The sequence below is a fragment of the Polypterus senegalus genome, chromosome 15 (genome assembly GCF_016835505.1).
Source record: "Polypterus senegalus isolate Bchr_013 chromosome 15, ASM1683550v1, whole genome shotgun sequence".
Lineage (NCBI taxonomy): Eukaryota > Metazoa > Chordata > Cladistia > Polypteriformes > Polypteridae > Polypterus > Polypterus senegalus.
Genome location: NC_053168.1, coordinates 54,694,794 through 54,715,077, shown reverse-complemented (window position 1 = coordinate 54,715,077; position 20,284 = coordinate 54,694,794). Strand labels below are relative to the sequence as shown.

Below are 20,284 nucleotides of genomic sequence, written 5' to 3'. Positions count from 1 at the left end.
TCCTCCCACAGTCCAAAGACATGCAGGTTAGGTGCATTGGCGATTCTAAATTGTCCCTAGTGTGTGCTTCGTGTGTGGGTGTGTGTGTGTCCTGCAGTGGGCTGGAGCACTTCCTGGGATATGTTCCCAGTCTTGCGCCCTGTGTTGGCTAGGATGGGCTCCAGCAGACCCCCGTGACCCTTTAGTTAGGATATGGCAGGTTGGATAATGGATTAATATATATATATATATATATATATATATATATATATATATATATATATCTCTCTCTATACTAATAAAAGGCAAAGCCCTCACTCACTCACTCACTCACTCACTCACTGACTCATCACTAATTCTCCAACTTCCAGTGTGGGTGGAAGGCTGAAATTTGGCAGGTTCATTACTTACAGCTTCCTTACAAAAGTTGGGCAGGTTTTATATCGAAATTCTACGCGTAATGGTCATAACTGGAAGCTGTTTTCTCCATTTACTGTAATGGAGATGAGCTTGAACGCCGTGGGGCAGAGTTTCGTGTGACATCATCACGCCTCCCACGTAATCACGCAGTACATAGAAAACCAGGAAGACCTCAAAAAGCGCTGAAGAAAACATGCATTATATAATTGAGAAGGCAGCGAAACAATAAGAAGCGAGCGAGTGACATATACTACCATATTCATGAGTTCTGCTACTTTGGAAACAAAGCACGATGTAAACCTACACTTTAAATTAAGTTCATAGACAGGCTGCTGCTGGCGTTTGTAATTTAGTGCCTGCCCATATAAGGCCGTCCGTCAGCGGCAATCCAATAGCAAACTCCCACTAAATATTCACGGGTGAAGGACTGTGTTTATGGAGAGGAAGATGAGATGGTCAGGGTGGTGTTTGACACAAACTCAGCGAAACTGCGAGAGAAAGTTTTAAGTGCCAGGACTAAGGTAACATTAAATACAGCCATGGACATAGCACGAGATGGCACCAGCACAGCTGGGAACCTTCGATGCATGTACACCGAAGCGCTCACGTGAACTGACGCAGTGCACAGATAAAGGCAACAGTTCCAAAGAGCGCATTGAAAAGGCAGCAAAAAATATGAAGCGTCTGATAAGCATATTCATAAATCCAGCTACTGCGGAAACAAAGCACACGGTGGAAAAGTCAATGTCCCGATAAAGGAAGACAGTGTAAAAAACCCGTGCATGCAGTGTGTCAGGTCTCAGATAAAGAAGAAGACGAGCTGTTTATTGATGCAGTAAGAAACGAATCGATGAATGAAACCTGTCATCTTTACAACGATTGACAAACACGGAATGTAACTTGAACACAACACATCCTACAAATACGAACCTGATTGAAAGAAATAATGATAATCAAATCCTTGATGACAGCAACACTCAGTAACACTCACAAACAAAACAAATACTGTATATTGACAGTCATGTTACGTTATTTTTAAAATGTTCCCTTTTCTTTTTCTAGCTTTTTTAACACACTACTTCTCGCTGCGCGCGGGTATATATATATATATATGTATATATATATATATATATATATATATATATATATATATATATATATATATATATATGCCGATCTACATACTCGAATAATGGATTCTTTATTCACCATCAATGATTGTTTTGGTAAAGCCATACTCAGTGTATTCATTAGATGAACGGTAAAAAAGTAACAGCTAGGAGGATGCAGGCTGTAGTGTGCGTCAACTCTATTTGAATTTGCGATCACATTTGAAAAAATATATCTTTTCAAGTTCTATTTAGTCCATATGTGTCAAACTCAAGGGCGTGGGCCACATCCGCCCGCGTAATTATATCCGCCCGAGATCATTTTATATACTGTATTATTGTTATTAAAGCCCGGTATATGAAGCGCTGGTAACACAATAAACTACAGATCCCATAATGCAGCGCTTCAGCCGCCTTGCCGAACAAGTTATTGTGAAGCTAGCTCACACGATGCTGAAGAGAAAAGTTGATTCTGAAAATAGAGCCTTTAAAAACCGATGGGAGGCTGAGTATATGTTTACTGAACCCGTGTGTCTCATTTGTGGAGCTAATGTGGCTGTAATTACAGAATTTAATCTAAGACGGCACTATGAGATAAAACATCAGGGTAACCTGAATGCAATGCAGAAGATACAGAAAGCAGCATAATTAAATAAGAATCTGACACTTCAGCGGACGTTTTAACCCGTGCACAATCACAAAGTGATTTCAAGTGAAGCTGCTTTTATGGGAGACACAAATGCACCAGTTCACCTTGCCCCACTTTCCCTGTTGCCAAGTAATGTTAAACCAAGTCGTCACTACGGTGTTCCCAAATACGCACTTTGCTGATAAACTGAGCGCACTGCGCACTGAGTTTGCACGGCGCTTTGGTGACTTTGAAGAACAAAAAAAGTCCGTCTACATGCGGCTCGAACCTTGTGCATGTTTGGTAGCACATATCTGTGTGAGAAGCTCTTCTCAGTGATAAAGACTAACAAAACAGCACACAGGAGTCGCCTCACTGATGAGCACCTGCAATCCATCCTGAGAATCTCCACAACACAGAACCTCACAGCAAACAGAAACGAACTTGTGGCCAAAAAAAGATGCCAGGCGTCCAGCTCTAAAATGACATATGAGCAAAGACAACTGAATGATTTGATTTGTTATTGCACGTAAGAACGGGAGTCAACCGTTTTAACAAACAGCGTATTGCACTGATACGAAATAGCTGTGTGTGTATATATGTAGATATGTATGTATATGTATATATATGTGTGTGTGTATGTATGTATATATATATATATATATATATATGTTTATGTGTGTGTGTGTAAATATATATATATATATATATATATATATATATATATATATATATATATGACAACAACACTCATCACTCACAACAGTGACAAAACAATTACATTGACAATCAGGTTACGTTATTTTCAAAATGTTTCCTTTTCTTTTTCTTTGCTTCTTTAACACACTACTTCTCCGCTGTGAAGCGCGGGTATTTTGCTAGTGTATATATATACTGCTCAAAAGAATTAAAGGAACATTTTTTAATCAGAGTATAGCATAAAGTAAATGAAACTTATGGGATATTAATCTGGTCAGTTAAGTAGCAGAGGAGGTTGTTAATCAGTTTCAGCTGCTTTGGTGTTAATGAAATTAACAACAGATGCACTAGAGGGACAAAAATGAGATGACCCCAAAACAGGAATGGTTTAACAGGTGGAGGCCACTGACATTTTTCCATCCTCATCTTTTCTGACTGTTTCTTCACTAGTTTTGCATTTGGCTACAGTCAGTGTCACTACTGGTAGCATGAGGCGATACCTGGACCCTACAGAGGTTGCACAGGTAGTCCAACTTCTCCAGGATGGCACATCAATACGTGTCATTGCCAGAAGGTTTGCTGTGTCTCCCTGCACAGTCTCAAGGGCATGGAGGAGATTCTAGGAGACAAGCAGTTACTCTAGGAGAGCTGGAGAGGGCCATAGAAGGTACAAAACCCATCAGCAGGACCAGTATCTGCTCCTTTGGGCAAGGAGGAACAGGATGAGCACTGCCAGAGCCCTACAAAATGACCTCCAGCAGGCCACTGGTGTGAATGTCTCTGACCAAACAACCAGAAAGACTTCATGAGGGTGACCCAAGGGCCCCATGTCCTCTAATGGGCCCTGAGCTCACTGCCCAGCAGCATGCAGCTCGATTGGCATTCGCCATAGAATACCAGAATTGGCAGATGCACCACTGGTGCCCTGTGCTTTTTACAGATGAGAGCAGGTTCACCCTGAGCACGTGACAGAAGTGAAAGGGTCTGGAGAAGCCATGGAGAACATTATGCTGCCTGTAACATCATTCAGCATTCAGTTTGGTGGTGGGCTAATGATTGTCTGGGGAGGCATATCCATGGAGGGTCACACAGACCGCTACAAGCTTGACAAAGGCACCTTGGCTGCCATTAGGTATCAGGATGAAATCCTTGGACCCATTGTCAGACCCTATGCTGGTACAGTGGCTCCTGGTGCACGACAATTCCTGGCCTCATGTGGTGAGAGTATGCAGGCAGTTCCTGGAGGATGAAGGAATTGATACCATTGACTGGCCACCACACTTTCCTGACCTAAATCCAATAGAACACCTCTGGGACATTATGTTTTGGTCCATCTAATGCCACCAGGTTGCACCTCAGACTGTCCAGGAGCTCAGTGATGCCCTGGTCCAGATCTGGGAGGAGATCCCCCACAACACCATCTGTCATCTCATTAGAAGCATGCACCGATGTTGTCAGGCATGTATACAAGAACACAGGGGCCATACAAAGTGCTGCATACAATTTTGAGTTGCTGCAATTCAATTTGGGCAAAATGGACTAGCCTGCCACATAATTTTTTCACTCTGATTTTTGGGGCGTCTTTGAATTCAGGGCTCTGCAGGTTGATCATTTTCATTTCCATCAAACGATGTGGCATCCTTTCGTTCCTAACACATTACCCAGTCTATATCAGTATAGATATCCAGGAGGATTTCTTTTTCCCATTGAGATCTGATGTGTTTTCAAAGTGTTCCTTTAATTTTTTTGAGCAGTTTATATATATATGTGTATATATATGTATATATATATATATATATATATATATATATATATATATATATATATATATATATATATATATATATATATATATATGTATATATAGCACCATTGACTGTATACACTATAACAAAGTGCATATCAACTGAAACATTAAATAAGAAACTAATCCAGCTTAAGGCCGTAAGTATTAGGCACAAGGCAGAAACTAACATTATAAAAGGATCATTATTACAATGCAAGACCACCTCATAAGCATAATAAGCACAAGAGTTTAGTGAACCTAGCACACTTGTCTTTGGAATGTGATTGAAACACTGGTCTACACAGGCACAGCAAAAATGTGTAGACATGCACATCAGTGAAGTACATAGCAATGAAAATATAACCTTTATTATTACCTAAATTTGGAACACCTTCAAAGTATCCAAAGTATCCATCTATCCTCTTACCTAGATAAGGCAAAACTAAGGCATACACTGACAGCGTGAACAATGACAAAAACTTTCATAAAAAACAACATATTGTTATTTGCCATAGGTTGTATAGCCAAACAGAAACTTAAATGTTAAGAAAAGGGGAGTCAATAATCAGATAACCTTTTATTGTATTCCAGCCACAAAGCATGTTCTCTGTCACTTTATTCATAAAGAAGAGCCTCTTGTTGCTGCCTTCATGGACACTGCTTCCTTAACACAAAGTAGATGTGTCATGCCTTTACCATTTTTAAACAGTCTCATCTATTGGTTGCCACAAAACTTTTCAGCTGTAGAACTTTGCATACCATCAAGCCTAATGTAGACAACTCTTTTACGTTCTACACCAACTCACCTTAGAATGCCGACTGTCTTGTGTTATCAGAAGTTTAATACATCTTGGTCAAGATATTACACTATATACGTATGTATCTAATGTCTGTATCAACCCAATCTATATATATGAAAGAGAGTTGGGATCCGAGAGACTGGGTTTGTGTGTTTGTGGAGGGATGGAGAGTTAAGGCGGGTGGGGGAATCACGTGATCATTCCCCTCCCATTCACATCATTTCATTCACTTCATTTCAGTCCGAGCTGAGCTCTGCAGCTGACGCGGTCTTGCCGTTCTTTTTCTTTAGTGTTTAGTCCTCTCTCCTTTACTGATTTATATAGAGAAGAGTTGGAATCCAAGAGATAGTGTTTGTGTGTTTGTGGCGGGATTGAGAGTTAAGGCGGTTGGGGGAGTCACGTGATCATCTCCCCTCCCTTTCACCTCATTTCATTCACTTCATTTCGCTCTGAGCTGAGCTCCGCAGCTGATGCGGTCTTGCCGTTCTTTTTCCTTAGTGTTAAGTCCTCTCTCCTTTACTGATTTATATAAAGGAGAGTTGGGATCCGAGAGATAGTATTTGTGTGTTTGTGGTGTGGAGGGATGGAGAGTTAAGGTGGGTGAGGGAATCATGTGATCATCTCCCCTCCCATTCGCGTCATTTCATTCACTTCATTTCGCTCCGTGTTGAGCTCCACAGCTGACGCTGTCTTTTCGTTCTTTTTCCTTAGTGTTTAGTCCTCTCTCCTTTACTGATTTACTGTTTACTAGACACAGTAGGCTACTTACTGAATAGTATTTTTTCCTTTAGTGTTTGTGCTTAGTGTTTCTTAGTGTTTAGTATACACAGTGTTCCCAGTGTGGAAGACGAATGTTCTCTTCGTTCCCTTGTACTAATTCATGTCTGAGAAGTAAGCTTTACAAAAATATGTAATAGAATGCTTTGTTTTAGCAAACAGAAAAATATTTTTGCAAAGGACTCAAGGTCTGAGCATTCTACACATGAGTCTGCCCTATCACGTTTTCCATTAGCTTGCATCTGAACGCCATAACAAAAGGGGCCAAGAAATCAAGTTGCATAAGGGACATTGAAGGGGCTCAAGGATTGTGTATAATAAAGTGTTGACTGTTGCATTTTATAATGATATTAAATCACGCATTCTAGGGGTATAAAACTGGACCCCACCCAACAGACGGGGTTCAGAAGAGCCCTGATGCTGTCATGTATATTTGATTGTCTGTTTTTCTGAAACTCTTCTCACCGTGACTCTGAAAAATAAAGCTGCTTTGTAACCACAGCTGCTGTCTGGTCTGAGTTTTCGTCCACACCGGCGGTATTGCAGTTTACTGTTACTTTCTACTTCATTTTTGTACTTTAGTGTTTAGTAGACTTTATCTCATTTACTGTTGTTTTTCACTGTTGTTCCCGGTGGGGTTGCCCTTTTTTACTTTATCTCATTTACTGTTTGGTAGACTTTTACTTTATCTCATTTACTGTTGTTCCCGGCAGTGTTGCCGTTTTTCCAATTTCTATTTTTTATGTAGCATGTTCACGAATTAGTCATAGGGAAAATTTATATATTTTATGTCCAGGAGGGCAAACCAAAAATGTTGTATATACATAAAGAAGCTCTAAAAGTCGCATGTAGGTAAATAATTATTCCGACTGCAGCGAAGTGCACCAGGTCTGCTAGTATTGAAATAAATATGGGAAATAAGATAAAGAGCACACTTGCTGCAGTTTTACTAAAACAAAGTTAAAACTATGAACTTGAAGAAAACAAACAAGGACATTCAACATTAAGAGATGCTCTGTAAAGTGGAGTGTAGTTTGTCCTGAGATTTGGAAGACCACCTGTAAAGGGCTTGTGTGGTAGACAGTAAGAGCAAACATCACAAGTATGCAAAAATAATATAATTAAATATAATATGATTAATGGGAATCAGACAGTTGTATTGAATCTGAGCATTTGTAAGTCACAATGTGCATTGTTTAACCCCCTTCCCCCCATACCACAACAACCAAATTTTGACACACTAAACAACTATCTTGTTTGCTTAAATGTTACGACACTCTTGGGCCTACCACATTATAAGTTTCCAAAGTGCATGACATAGCCTAAGCCTTCTAACTCTTTTTCATGCTAGCCATTGAAAAAATCATCCTGAAAATAACCAACATTGAAGGTGTACACATGTATGGAGAAGACAGGAAGAGACTGGATTACTTTCACTTGCATGCTTATATGGGCCTACAAAGAGAGGCAATTTCCTTTCATTTGGATGTTGAAACTGGAAAGCTAATTTTTCATACCACAGTGTCTTTGAAGATGTTCCTCACTGCTTTCTGAATCATCAGATTTAACAACTGAGATCTGAGACCTGCATGATGTGTCACAGACAAACTGGCAGCAATCATAGATATTTGGGACAAATGGGCGGAGCAGCTGCCTGGCCTATACCATCTCAGGCACACTGAGTGAGTCAGTCATTCGATTCAGAAGTAAAGTATCATTTTCCTGTTTGGAAGTCAGTCACTCAGTCAGTTAGTCATTATCCAACCTGCTTTATTCTAACATGGGGTCACGGGGGTCTGCTGGAGCCAATCCCAGCCAGCACAGGACGCAAGGCAGGAACAAGCCCGGGCAGGGCGCCAGCCCACCACAGATGTCTGGAAGTTTTATTCTTTATTGCTATGATATATAATGACAATGTTTTTTTAATAACTAGCAGAAAACCATCTCTTACATATAATGCACTATTCATCGAATTATTAAAAAATGAAAAGCTTATTTTAATGCAAATTAGAATGTGTGTTTAAAAGAGACTTTATAATACGTAGAAAATGAAGATATACAGTATGTGGAATTTGAAACCAACAGGAGGGTTAAAAAACTAAACCGGGGTGGCAAACTCTGATCCTCAGTGCCTAAAGGTTTTCATTATCAATTCTTCATTCATTTCTAATAAGTAACTTTGACCCTTTAAACCAGGGGTGCCCAATATGTCGATCGCGATCGACTGGTAGATCGGAAAGGTAGTGCAGGTAGATTGTGTTGCATTCAAAAAAATTTTTTTTAAACGTTAGTTATATATCCTCTCTATGGCATTTGCCACTTGATTGATATACAGTGCGGCCAGTCTGAGATCTCTTTTCTCCTAACACATTGGTTATCCCACACGCACAATCAATTGCGCGAGCTACTGCAAAACTTCGGCTGTGATCTAGTTAGCCTTCCAATTTATAATTTTTTTTATTTCGACTAAAGAAGGGATTTAAAAAAAACATGTTTGGGGAAGGTATGGACTGAATGTTGAACTGGAAGAGGATTTTTTTTTCTCATAATGTCACATTTGTCTGATATGTTAATCAATCATTGCTATTCCAAAGAAGGAAAATGTGGGAAGGCACTTTCAAACTGTTCATAAAAACTATGAAACTGACTTCCTTCCGAAAAGCGATCTTAGAAAGAGGAAGGAGAGGGAACTAAAATCGCAGATAATCGGACAGCCGTCATTTTTCACTTGGTTGAATTCAAAAGCAAATGCAGACACACTGAAGCATTGTTCCGGGTGAGTCACTCGATCATTAAGCATAAAAAGTCCTTCCAAGATGGAGAGATGATAAAAGAGGCCTTCATTAAGACAGATGGCTAGGGAGAAATTCCTGCTGAGATTTCAAGACCCCTGGCCGGAGAAAAAGGAGTTTCTCTTTGTCATTAAACATGCAGAATACAAGCAACGTAATAATAATCAATGGCCACTAGACTTGGCATTTTTTATCCGATCTGACCAACATGTCGAATGAGCTTAATTTACAGCTGCAAGGAAAAGAGAACTCCATGGTCAATATGATTAGCTCAGTTAATGCTTTCAAAAGAAAAATGCAACATCTGTCCTCAAAGCTGCAGAGCCTTGATTTGGGGAACATCCAAAACCTCGTGTCACAGCTGGAGACGCAATGGAAGGCGTGAGCCGCACAGAGCAGACTGAAAATTGCCTGTTAGACTTAGACGATTTCAAGACTCAGGTTTACTTGAGCCAATCGCTACATTTAAGTGCTATCCATTTTGGGAAGATGTTGAGGGTGATTCACCCGCATCAAAAATTGCAACACTGTTTCACCTAAAACTCCTCTACAGTGGAGGATGAGATTTTGACACTACAGTATGACATTCAGCTGAAGTCTGGGGCTCTTGGACAGTTTTGGAACTTACTCACAGAGGAAAAGTACTCAAACATGAGGAAATGTCCTACCTCTTTGACTGCATTATTTGGCTCTACTTATTTATGTAAGTCAGCCTTTTCCCACATGAAGATTATTAAATCCAAATACTGTAGTGACCATAAATGTATTGAATTGTTATTGTGCCCTAAAGGTTATTCAGTTACGCAAGGTACGACAATATATATTTTATGTATAAAGTATACTCAGTATATAAAAGGAGTTTGCAAGCCAAAAAAGTCTGGGCACGCCTGCTTTAAACAGACCCTTTAAATCGGGGCTGAATGTCTGTCCTGGATGGCCACAGTGGCTTCAGGTTTTTGTTCCAACCCAATTGCTTCATGAGAAATCTTTCATTGCTGATAAAGCACTTACTGCTCAAGTGATACTTTTCTGCTAAATTTTAGTTGTCTCACTTGCTAAGGTTTTGAACCCTTAATTGCTTATTTTAGTCTTAAACAGTTGTTTTCATTGTTTTGACTGCTACTTTTTAGCAATAAGATGCAAATGACAAAGGAACCAGAAGTTCTACATCTAGCTTGTCTCCTTTTCCACCCATGTGTTTTCATCATTTACTTTTTGGTTTAACTAAGTACTCAGAAGGAATCTGAAGAGAAAGTGGAGAAATGAAAATTAGTTCTTACTGATTCAAATCATTTCGATGATATATGTATCATTAAAAAGGAATAAAATCTATGGGTTAAGAATTAACTGACATGAGAGAGTTAAAACACTAACAAGCCATGAAATTAAATGAGGTCTGTTGCTGGTAGGTGGAGTGGTAACTCAGGCTTGAGATCTGTGTCAGCAATCGACAGTTTTCTGGGTTGAATCCTGTAAATCCTAAAAGTGATTCCATTCCGGTGGGGTTTTGAGCAAGGCCATTAACATGCAATTGCTCCATCCTGGGAAATGACATTAACCTGTATTCAGACCTGCAAACAGGTTCTCCAAATTGCAAGTAAAACCTAATGGTTGCTTACAGGATTGTCACTCCAGCCACTGTACAAAAACCTCACCCTGTTCAATTTTGTTCAAATTGGTGTGATGCTGAGGTGTCACCCACTGCAGACAGGTCCTAAATTGGGATTTTAAGGTGGCTTGTTGTGTGGTGCACTGTATCAGTTTATACTCCAACCTCACCCTCTCTCTGTTATTGGTGAGAATTGGCTTCTAATTAAGCAACTGGGTTGGAACAAAAATCTGCAGCCACTGCGGCTCTCCAGGGTCAGAGTTGGCCACCCCGATCTAGACTATTAAAAACAAAATGGTGGATGAAGTAAAAAAAGGGTAACAGTTTTTAATTCTGCCATTTTTGAAAGAGATTTAATAAGAAGCATGGCATTGTTCAAACATACTCGCGGGGCCGGCTCTACGCTGGGGCAAGAGGGGGCAATGCCCCCTTAAATAAATGTCCTGCCCCCTTAAATCAAACTTTTAGAGGTTTAGAAAGAAAATAATAGATTGCCCACAAACTGAATATGGACAAGATTTACTACAGTAGCTGAAAAATCCACTGGAAAAGGCACAAATGAGATGATAGGCTTCACCTCTTGTTCGCTCTTTCCCTCCGTGCTTTTTTTGTCCGCAGGCTCACACAGAACTCGGCAGAGATCCCCCACTCACCCTCCCCCCAGCTAAACATCCAATCACTGTTAGTATGCAAATGACCCGGTGTCAGGTTTCTCAGTAGGCAGGGCAGAGCAAAATGAGCTGCGCAACGGCAAGAGGCTTTGAGGAAGCAGCAAATCTCTGTCATCAATCACAGCGACTCGTGAGATAATTAACAACAACTAAAAAATACATCTATATTTGTACAGTCAATAGGGGACTAGTCCATTGTTCTTCTCACAGTTTCAGTCTGGTAGAGAAGTGTTTCTTTCTCGATCCCACAAGCACCACCACTACATAGAGCCGACTGGAGGACCCGTGTCTGTCTGTCAGACCCTGACACAAAGCCCCACCCCAGCTTTCAACTCTGCACTCAACAGTTTTCTCGTTTCATATACTGATGTAATCACAGCGATTTTAGTAAAGCTTATTCACTTTCCACCCCAGCTTCCAGCAGCTCACAAAGGGAAAGTTAATGCTGTGAGATGCATCCTTTTCCAAGCTTTTAAAAGTGTGGCTGCTCCTGCCTGTACCAATAGCAGTAGCAATGATGCTGCTGCTGGTACATCAGAGACAGCTAGCATGTCTACTCCTGTGACATCAACAGGCACTGCTTCTCCTGTACCTCTGCCAACAATTGCTGCCCCAAAGCAACCCACTCAGCTACCCAGTGACTTAAATGGCAATACACCATCCCAGCCAATACTGGTAGTTACCCCAAACGTGTATTTGGTGGTACAACATTAAGATCATTCAATCCTGCCTGGTACCGCACACACCATGGCTGGAGTACTCTGTTGTGGGATGCATGCTTCTGTTTCCCTGTCGAAATATGGCAGCACTGTTAATGAGAGGGATGTAGTTTTACCTTAACTGGTTTTAACAACTGGAAAGCAGCACTTGATCGAGACAAGGGGCTACAGAGGCATGTGTCCAGCCACAACCATGTGCATGCTTCAACCATCTGGACTGAGCATAAAAGCAGAGAGGCCACAGGGGGACTGTGGATTCAATGTTGGTTGGTAAAACACAACTTGAAAAAAAACATTACTATGTCAAGAGTATTGGTAGTGCTATAAGGTTTCTCTGTGTAAATGAGTTGGGGCTCCGTGGGACTGCAGAAACCTTGAGACATGATGCAGCTGGTAATGATGATGACATTGCTTCAGGTATTTTTCTAAAACTGATGGAATATACCTTAGAGAAGGATGAGAAGCTAGCAAGCATTGCTAAGGGTATCCCAAAAAATGCAAAATACACATCTAAGGATATCCAAAATGAAATTATCCAAACACTGGCTGACATGGTGCTTGGAGAGGTCAGGAAAAATATGAAAGTGCTGATTCTGCAGGGTTTTGCCTCAAAAGTGATGGGACCAGGGATAGGTGCAATGTGGAAAATTGTCTGTGATAATACGGTTTGTCAGAAATTCCATGCCAGAGGAGCATCTTATTGGGTTGCTTGACTTGCAACAACTTGATGCAGAGTACATCACCTCTGAGATCCTGTTACACCTTTCTGATGCTGGCTACAGTGCTGACAGTATACTTAGCCAGTGTTATGATGGGGCTTCTGTGATGAGTGGGGTTAGAGGTGGTGTACAAGCTCTGCTCCAAAAGAGCTTGACAGATATGTCCCATACATCCACTGCTACAACCACCAACTGCACTTAGTGGTTGTGCATGCCATGCAGAGTGAGCCATGTGCAAAAAGATTTTTTAGCCTATCTAGTTCACTCTACAACTTTTTCACCACCACTATGTGCTCAATAAACATGATGCACCTTGTCTAAAAAGGCTGCTTGAGATCAGATGGACAAGCCACTATGAGGTGACAAGGTGCACTGTGGACAATCAAGAACAAATCCTTAGTATCCTATCTGAGATGACAGAGGATGATGATGCTGCAGTTGACCTGTGCACCGAGGCATCAGGCCTGCTATGCCAAATTAAGAGGCATCACTTCTTTGAGATTGGAAAGTTCCCAGTGCGGGTGCTTGGTGTCTTGAATCCAGCAAATGCTGTTCTACAGTCTCAGTCAGTTGATCTGTGCAGTGTTTCTGAGGTTGTTAGTGCAGCACTGGACTCCTTAAAAAACATCTGAGGATGAATGTTGGGGAGTGTCATCTCCTGCTGAGGATCAGTCACATCCAACAAAGAGAAGGAGAACAATGAGCAAACACCTGGGTCAAAGTGTTGTGCTCTCAACTTTGGGCCATACAGACTCTGGTGACCCTACCATTTCCCCCATCAGTCTCTGAAAAGATCCCTGCTCAACATCCTTGACAGGGCCATTTCAGAAATGGAAACTAGATTTTCACACAAGAATATTGACCTGATGAGAGCCATATCTAGTCTTGCACCCAAATCTAGCATTTCTAGATCCCACCCTGTTGCACCCTCTGGCTGTGATGGCTGGCACTGTAGCAGATGTTGTAAGTCTGAAAAATGAAGTTCTTGTGGCAAAACAGATGCTGCTCAAAAATGTTCAAAGGAAACAGACCTGTCCACTGTGTGTAAACTCCTGCAGGAGTACAAGGAAGCCTTTCCTGAGTTGCATAAATTGTATGTAACAGCCCTGGTAATTGGTGTGTCTTCAGCATCGTGTGAGAGTTCCTTCTCCACTTTGTCACGGTCCTAACCCCTATCGTCACACCATGTTACATAAAAGAAAGAGGAATTTGGTGATCTTGGCCCATGAGAAGTCCATAACAAATAACTTGGATATGATGAATTTGGAAGAGTTTTGCAAAGGGAAACAGGAGACTGTTGTTGTAGAGTGGATTGAGGAGAAAGGAGAGTGGAGCTGTTTAGTTGCAAACAGAGAGTTCAGTTGCTTGCAAAACAAACAAGCTTAAAAAAACAAAAGACAAAAAAGAAGAAAAAGTTCAAATGTTCTCTTCTAAATCTGTTGTGTTCTACAAATTAGTTTGAGAATTGTAGGAAAAGACATGGTGAATTGTTTTTTTTAATTACTATGCCAACCCTTTTTAGTTTTGTAAATATTGGCTATATTGAGAGGTCTTATTTTATTCTTACTTATTTTGCAAATTTATTTGAGAATTAGGCCATCCAATTAAGATACATTTTATGTTGTTGGTTGTAAAGATCTGGATGGATATTTTATTTTATTCTTTATTTTTATTTTTTACTCTATTTTTCAGTTTTATTTTTCAAGACTTGGTGAATTGTTTTTTTTTTTATAACTTGGCCTACCCTTTTTAGTTTTGTTAATATTGGCAATAGTGAGAAGTGTTATTGTTGGGTTCGAATATATTTGATATAGGCCATCCAATTAAGGTAAATGTCATGTTTTTAGTTGTTATAATCTGATGAGGAATATTTTATTATATTTTTTGTTGTTTTATTTTTCAGTTTTCCTCCTGAGGGATTGCCACCTTATCGTGGTCAGGGGGTTTACGTGCCTCAGTGACCCTAAGAGCTACACCAGCAGAAGCTTAGCCTTCAGGTGGGGCACCCAAGTTGGACAGGTCTTAGGGTAGAGGCCTGACAAAGTGCAATCCAATTACATGACAAAAACAGTTATCCAGAGCACCCCCACTCCCACCACCACCCCACCCCTTTCCCGCCTCCTTCGCCACCATGTGCCCCCTTCACATTTCTGTCTGCCCCCTCATATATGCCTGTCTAGAACCGGCCCAGCATACTCGTAATTGTCATTTGTGTATTTGTTTTTCTCACCACTACCTAACAGCCCTCAAAAGTTGAAATAATGATCTAAGTTCTCAGGTATATTGGCATATGACACAATTACACTGAAGAAGGAAAATGAAAGGAAGATGTTTGTTGGTCATTCATGCCAGGGAAATATTTTGTATTGATCAGACTTTTCCTATATGGTTACTGTATGGGGAGGATAAAGGAAAAGTTTTGATCTGCCCATCAGGTAGAACTGGCTTACTCTACATTTAATATGTAACAAGATATAGATGGGAGCTCTCAATCATACAGAAAAACAGATAAGTAAAGGTTTCTTTTGTAGGCAACTGGCAGAAGAATTGTTTCAGGAATACTTGCATCTTATTGGTGCCAGTTAAGCGCAAGGATTTACAGACCTTGCTTTATTTAGATGTAGTGCTGTGGGATTAATTTTTAAAACATGTTTGACATGATGTGCTGTGGAGGGAATTGAAATGTCTGCTGAGACATAACCTTGATCTGACCTGTGTGAATGCACTCTTGTGATATTCAGGTGGTCTGAGAAAGGGTTGTATGCATGAATATCATCAAGCTTAGCAAAATGCCTAAGGAAAATTGTATTGTATTTAAAGGCAGAAGGTACACTTCACGGTTAATATGAGGCAGTTGTGAATCTCTCACAGTAGCTATTATCACCTTTCATGTTGAGAAATAAACTGCAAGGTAAACCCATTTTTCCTGATATTGTAATTGAGCATACCATATTGTGAGATGTTGCCACGCTGAAATGAGAGGAAATCTGGGTCAGAATGTGAAAATACATTCTGCAAAACATTACACTGCTAGTAATACACCATTGACCTCTAGCTTTCAAAGCCAGGCATTAAGAGGGTTCTATGGCATGTGAGACATCAAGTTATCACACCATTCATTTACATATTGAAGCTTGGACTTCATATTTTTCTCTCTTCAGTTCTAATGGGTCATGTCCCACATTTCATGAGACCTAACAATGGAGAAGTTTCTGATATTTAAAATGATTATAATACCTTTGTTGTTCTATGTAGCAATAGTAAAGCTACCATCAAGAAAGATATTTAGTTAAACAGCAGGAAACATTGTTCTAATTAGATTCAAAAGGTAAGTTGAGAAATGGTGAATTTGTATAAAATGTTAGCATTGAAGTTTACTGCAATGGCAGCAGGTATGTCATTTCATAAGGGAGTAGGTGCGAGTTAGAGAATTGGAAATCTGTACAGATCAACTAATGGTGGATAATCAGCCTTTTAATGAGCCAGGCGCTATAAAGCTGGTAAAGTTTACAAATTTACAGATATGTAGCAAAATGTAAAAATGTAATGCAGTTTGTAGAGGAAGAGACATTGGTATACAGATGTCACATGATTATAGCACCAAAATGGATATCAGACAAGTAACAGTGTAAAAAGTACAAAGACATACTGTAAGTGAGTGTACATTAAGTGCTTTCTTTCCACAAAACCAGAACAGGTGAAACCCGAAAAAAAGTTTGAATACAAAGGCATGGCAATACATGCATTATCTGACAGTGGGGTGGCTGGTGTAGTACTGATAAAAATTAAAAATACAGGGGATGAGAAATTTGAGGATCAAGCAGTAACATCAAGATAATGAAGGAAAGACCATTAAAAGTAACCAGCACGGAGATACAGTATCTTAGTGGGTAAAGAATCCAATATATCAACAAAAGGAAACAACAACTGGCGCAGTGGTAGCGCTGCTGCCTCGCAGTTAGGAGACTTAGGTTCACTTCCCCTGTCCTCCCTGCGTGGAGTTTGCATGTTCTCCCTGTGTCTACGTGGGTTTCCTCCGGGCGCTCCGGTTTCCTCCTACAGTCCAAAGACATGCAGGTTAGATAGATTGGCAATTCTAAATTGGCCCTAGTGTGTGCTTGGTGTGTGGGTGTGTTTGTGTGTGTCCTGTGGTGGGTTGGCACCCTGCCCGGGATTGGTTCCTGCTTTGTGCCCTGTGTTGGCTGGGATTAGCTCCAGCAGACCCCCGTGACCCTGTGTTCAGATTCAGCGGGTTGGAAAATGATGGATGGAAACAACAACAATAAAGCAGGGATACTACAGAGTTTTAGTAGAAAAACAAAGGAATATTTATTTAATAGAGAACAATAGGATATCGAAAATGTGAAAGGATGTCAAGAAGTTAACATGAGAGAGAAGATAGTAATGGACATGCTTATGGTAATTGAGTTAGTGATATAAATACGCATTTAAACAATTTACGAAATATTGTTCTTACCAGTGAACCTAAAAACAGACTGGAGAATAGTGCCACGTTTAATATGGTTACCTCATTACTGAAAAAAAATTAAATGAAAGTGGAAGCTAACTAGTCTAATGATATTAAGTAATTAAGTAATGGCATTTGGTCAAGGGGGAAAAAATCTCTACATATCACACTACGGTACTTAAAATTTACTTTGATCTGAAAATCTAAAATTCTTGAACACTCCAGTAAAACATTTCAATTTCATACAGTGACCAGTCAAGGAATTAAACCATGGTGGCTGCAATTATTATGTATTACTGCTTAACAATTTCTAAACAAGTCAATATTGTGTGTAAAGTTTTCCAAGTTTTATAATTCAACTAGTGACAAATGTTATATTCAGTGGAATTTAATCTATGAATAAATATTTAAATTAGTGACAGTTTTTGGAAATGCTGTCTGATGGCTCTGTGACAAGAATTTCGTTCCAGTCAAATTAGTGTTTGGACTGTGTTGGTGCTACCCATGTCTACATGAGCTTTTTCTTTTGTTTAATTTTTCCATCAGATGATACAGAACCATTGGCAGTCACACCAGTATATAAACTTCGAAACCACAAGTTGTACAGTCAATCAAGAATTCAGATTATATGTATGTATATATATATATTGTGGACGCTGGCCCGGACACAGACAGGGAGACATGATGTTCATCACCACACACTGTTTATTTACACTAATAATTACAGTTTTTTCGTGTACTCACAACCCCAGTGCCTCCAGCACCAATTCCCCCAAGTCCAGGCCTCACAGTCAATGTGCCTTTCTCTTCTGGCCGCCTCCAGTCCCCACTCCAGCTTTGTCCTCTTCCACCCGACTTCTGCCAATGACTGGAGGGAGGCGGCCCCTTACATGCACCTCCCGGACGAGCACCAGGTGTTCCCGGCATTCGTCCCCTGGCCACGCCCCAGCGTGGCGGAAGTGCTGGCTGTCCTCCCGGCAGCCCTCCGGGTGTCACCCAAAGTCTTCCCCCCAGCACTTCCTGCTGTGGCGGAAGTGCTGGGCTCTCGGGATATCCAGGAACCGGGGCGCCGCCTGGCGGTGGCCACGGGTCCCTACAGGCTGGGCTTCCAAGGCCCCCAACATAACCAGGGCGATCGCCCCCTTGTGGTCTGGAGGAGGCACAAGCCCTCCTCTGGTCCTCCTGGGCGGGATCACAATATATATATATATATATATATATATATGAGTGGGCAAAAGAAGGTTTACAGTTGCTCGAATGGAAAAAGACATGAGGGTTGTTATCGTTGCATAATACAGTGTCTCACATCATATTATACTTATCTCAGTTGTTCTGAGGATATATGCAAGTAAAAAATGTCATTGTATTATGTACACATAACAATAAACCTGACTTGATCTGACTAGAAGTGTCCTGTTCTCCAGTTTCCTCCAGTCCCCTAGAGACATGCAGGTTAGGTAAATTGTAGTCTCTATGAGTGGAATGGCATCCTTTTTAGTGTTCCTTCAACTTTGTGGTTGATTCTGTCAGGATAGACTGATTCCCAGTGATGAATTAAGCAAATCACAAAAATTGACACATTTTTAATTTAAAATACACACTTTCAACTATAATTGTTTTTGCATTACAGTAATATATGTAAATGTGACATTTGTTTGAATTTCTTGATTTACGCAGAGAAATAATAATGGAACTTACTATTATTTTTAAACTTGTTTATGATATGAATATCACTTTAATGTGAGACATGTTACTGCATTTTCACTTTTTTTATATATACTAGCAAAATACTCGTGCTTTGCAGTGGAGAAGTAGTGTGTTAAAGAAGTTATGAAAAAGAAAAGGAAACATTTTAAAAATAACATAACCTGATTGTCAAAGTAATTGTTTTGTCACTGTTATGAGTGTTGCTGTAATCAAGGATTTGATTGTCATTATTTCTTTCAATCAGGTTCGTATTTGGAGGGCGTGTTGTGTTCAAGTTACATTCCATGTTTGTCAACCGTTGTAAAAATAACAGGATTCATTCATCGAATATATTTGCGCTGTTTATAAACAAAATATTCTTTCCATTTCTTTACCTTGCTTTCTTTCTTTCCTGCTTTCTTGCATTCTTTTGTTTTCGGCAGCATCTCTATGAAGTTATGAATTTGCCTGCGAGTATTTTAGTGACAGCGTGTCTATTAACTTGTAGATTTTTCTGCAAGTATTTAGCGACAGTGTCACGAAGTTGTTTCCGTCTAGCTGCATCAGAAAATGTACCACAACGTCTGACACGCCTCCTTTTTACTGTTTTCTCACAGCTTGGATTGCTGCTGATGGATGGCCTTATATGGGCATGGGAATGGGGGACACAATATAGGCAGGCAGCCAAATACAGGGAGGCGTGGTGATGGGTGACACAACTCTGCCTCACACGGTGACCGAGCTGCAGGCTATGGCCGTATATATGTACATAAGTAGGATTCAGTTGTGACCGTTACGCATAGAATTTCAAAATGAAAACTGCTTAACTTTTGTAAGTAACCTGTAAGGAATGAGCCTGCCAAATTTCAGTCTTCTACCTAAACAGGAAGTTGGAGAATTAGTGATGAGTCAGTGAGTCAGTGAGTCAGTCAGTCAGTGAGGGCTTTGCCTTTTATTAGTGTACTAGCAAAATACCCGCGCTTCGCAACGGCGAAGTACTGCCTTAAAATTTTTATTAAGAAGAAAAGTAAACCTTTTTAAACTGAGGGAAAATATACAAATAATTATTTGTTAAGGATCTCTTTGTATACCACGTTGTCAGTTCGGCCCTCCGGTTGTAATATGCCCAATATGTGAGCTGAGCTTACTCTTGAGCATGCAACGTACAGTTGGCCATGTGAAAAGCAATCTTGCCTCAAGTCTCACAGCTTGGATTGCTCTTGTCATAATCGGTTTGAGTATCATAGTTTGTTTCAATTACGTTAGTATTTGCAGGACTTGTTGTGTTGAAGTGACATTCGGCATCTGTCAAGCGTTATAAGCATACAATCGGTTTCATCGATAACTTTGCATCCAGCTTTTGAGAGTTTAAACATTTAACAACAGCAAAATGTCCACTACTGAAATTGTCACCTGTGAATC

At 40.3% G+C, this 20,284-nt stretch overlaps 1 protein-coding gene across 1 annotated transcript in view; it reads left to right on the top strand.

Annotated features, from left to right (window-relative positions):
* LOC120516128 (ATP-dependent translocase ABCB1-like) overlaps window positions 1-20,284 on the top strand; it is a 506,684-nt gene that overhangs the window by 84,508 nt on the left and 401,892 nt on the right. The window lies entirely within an intron of this gene.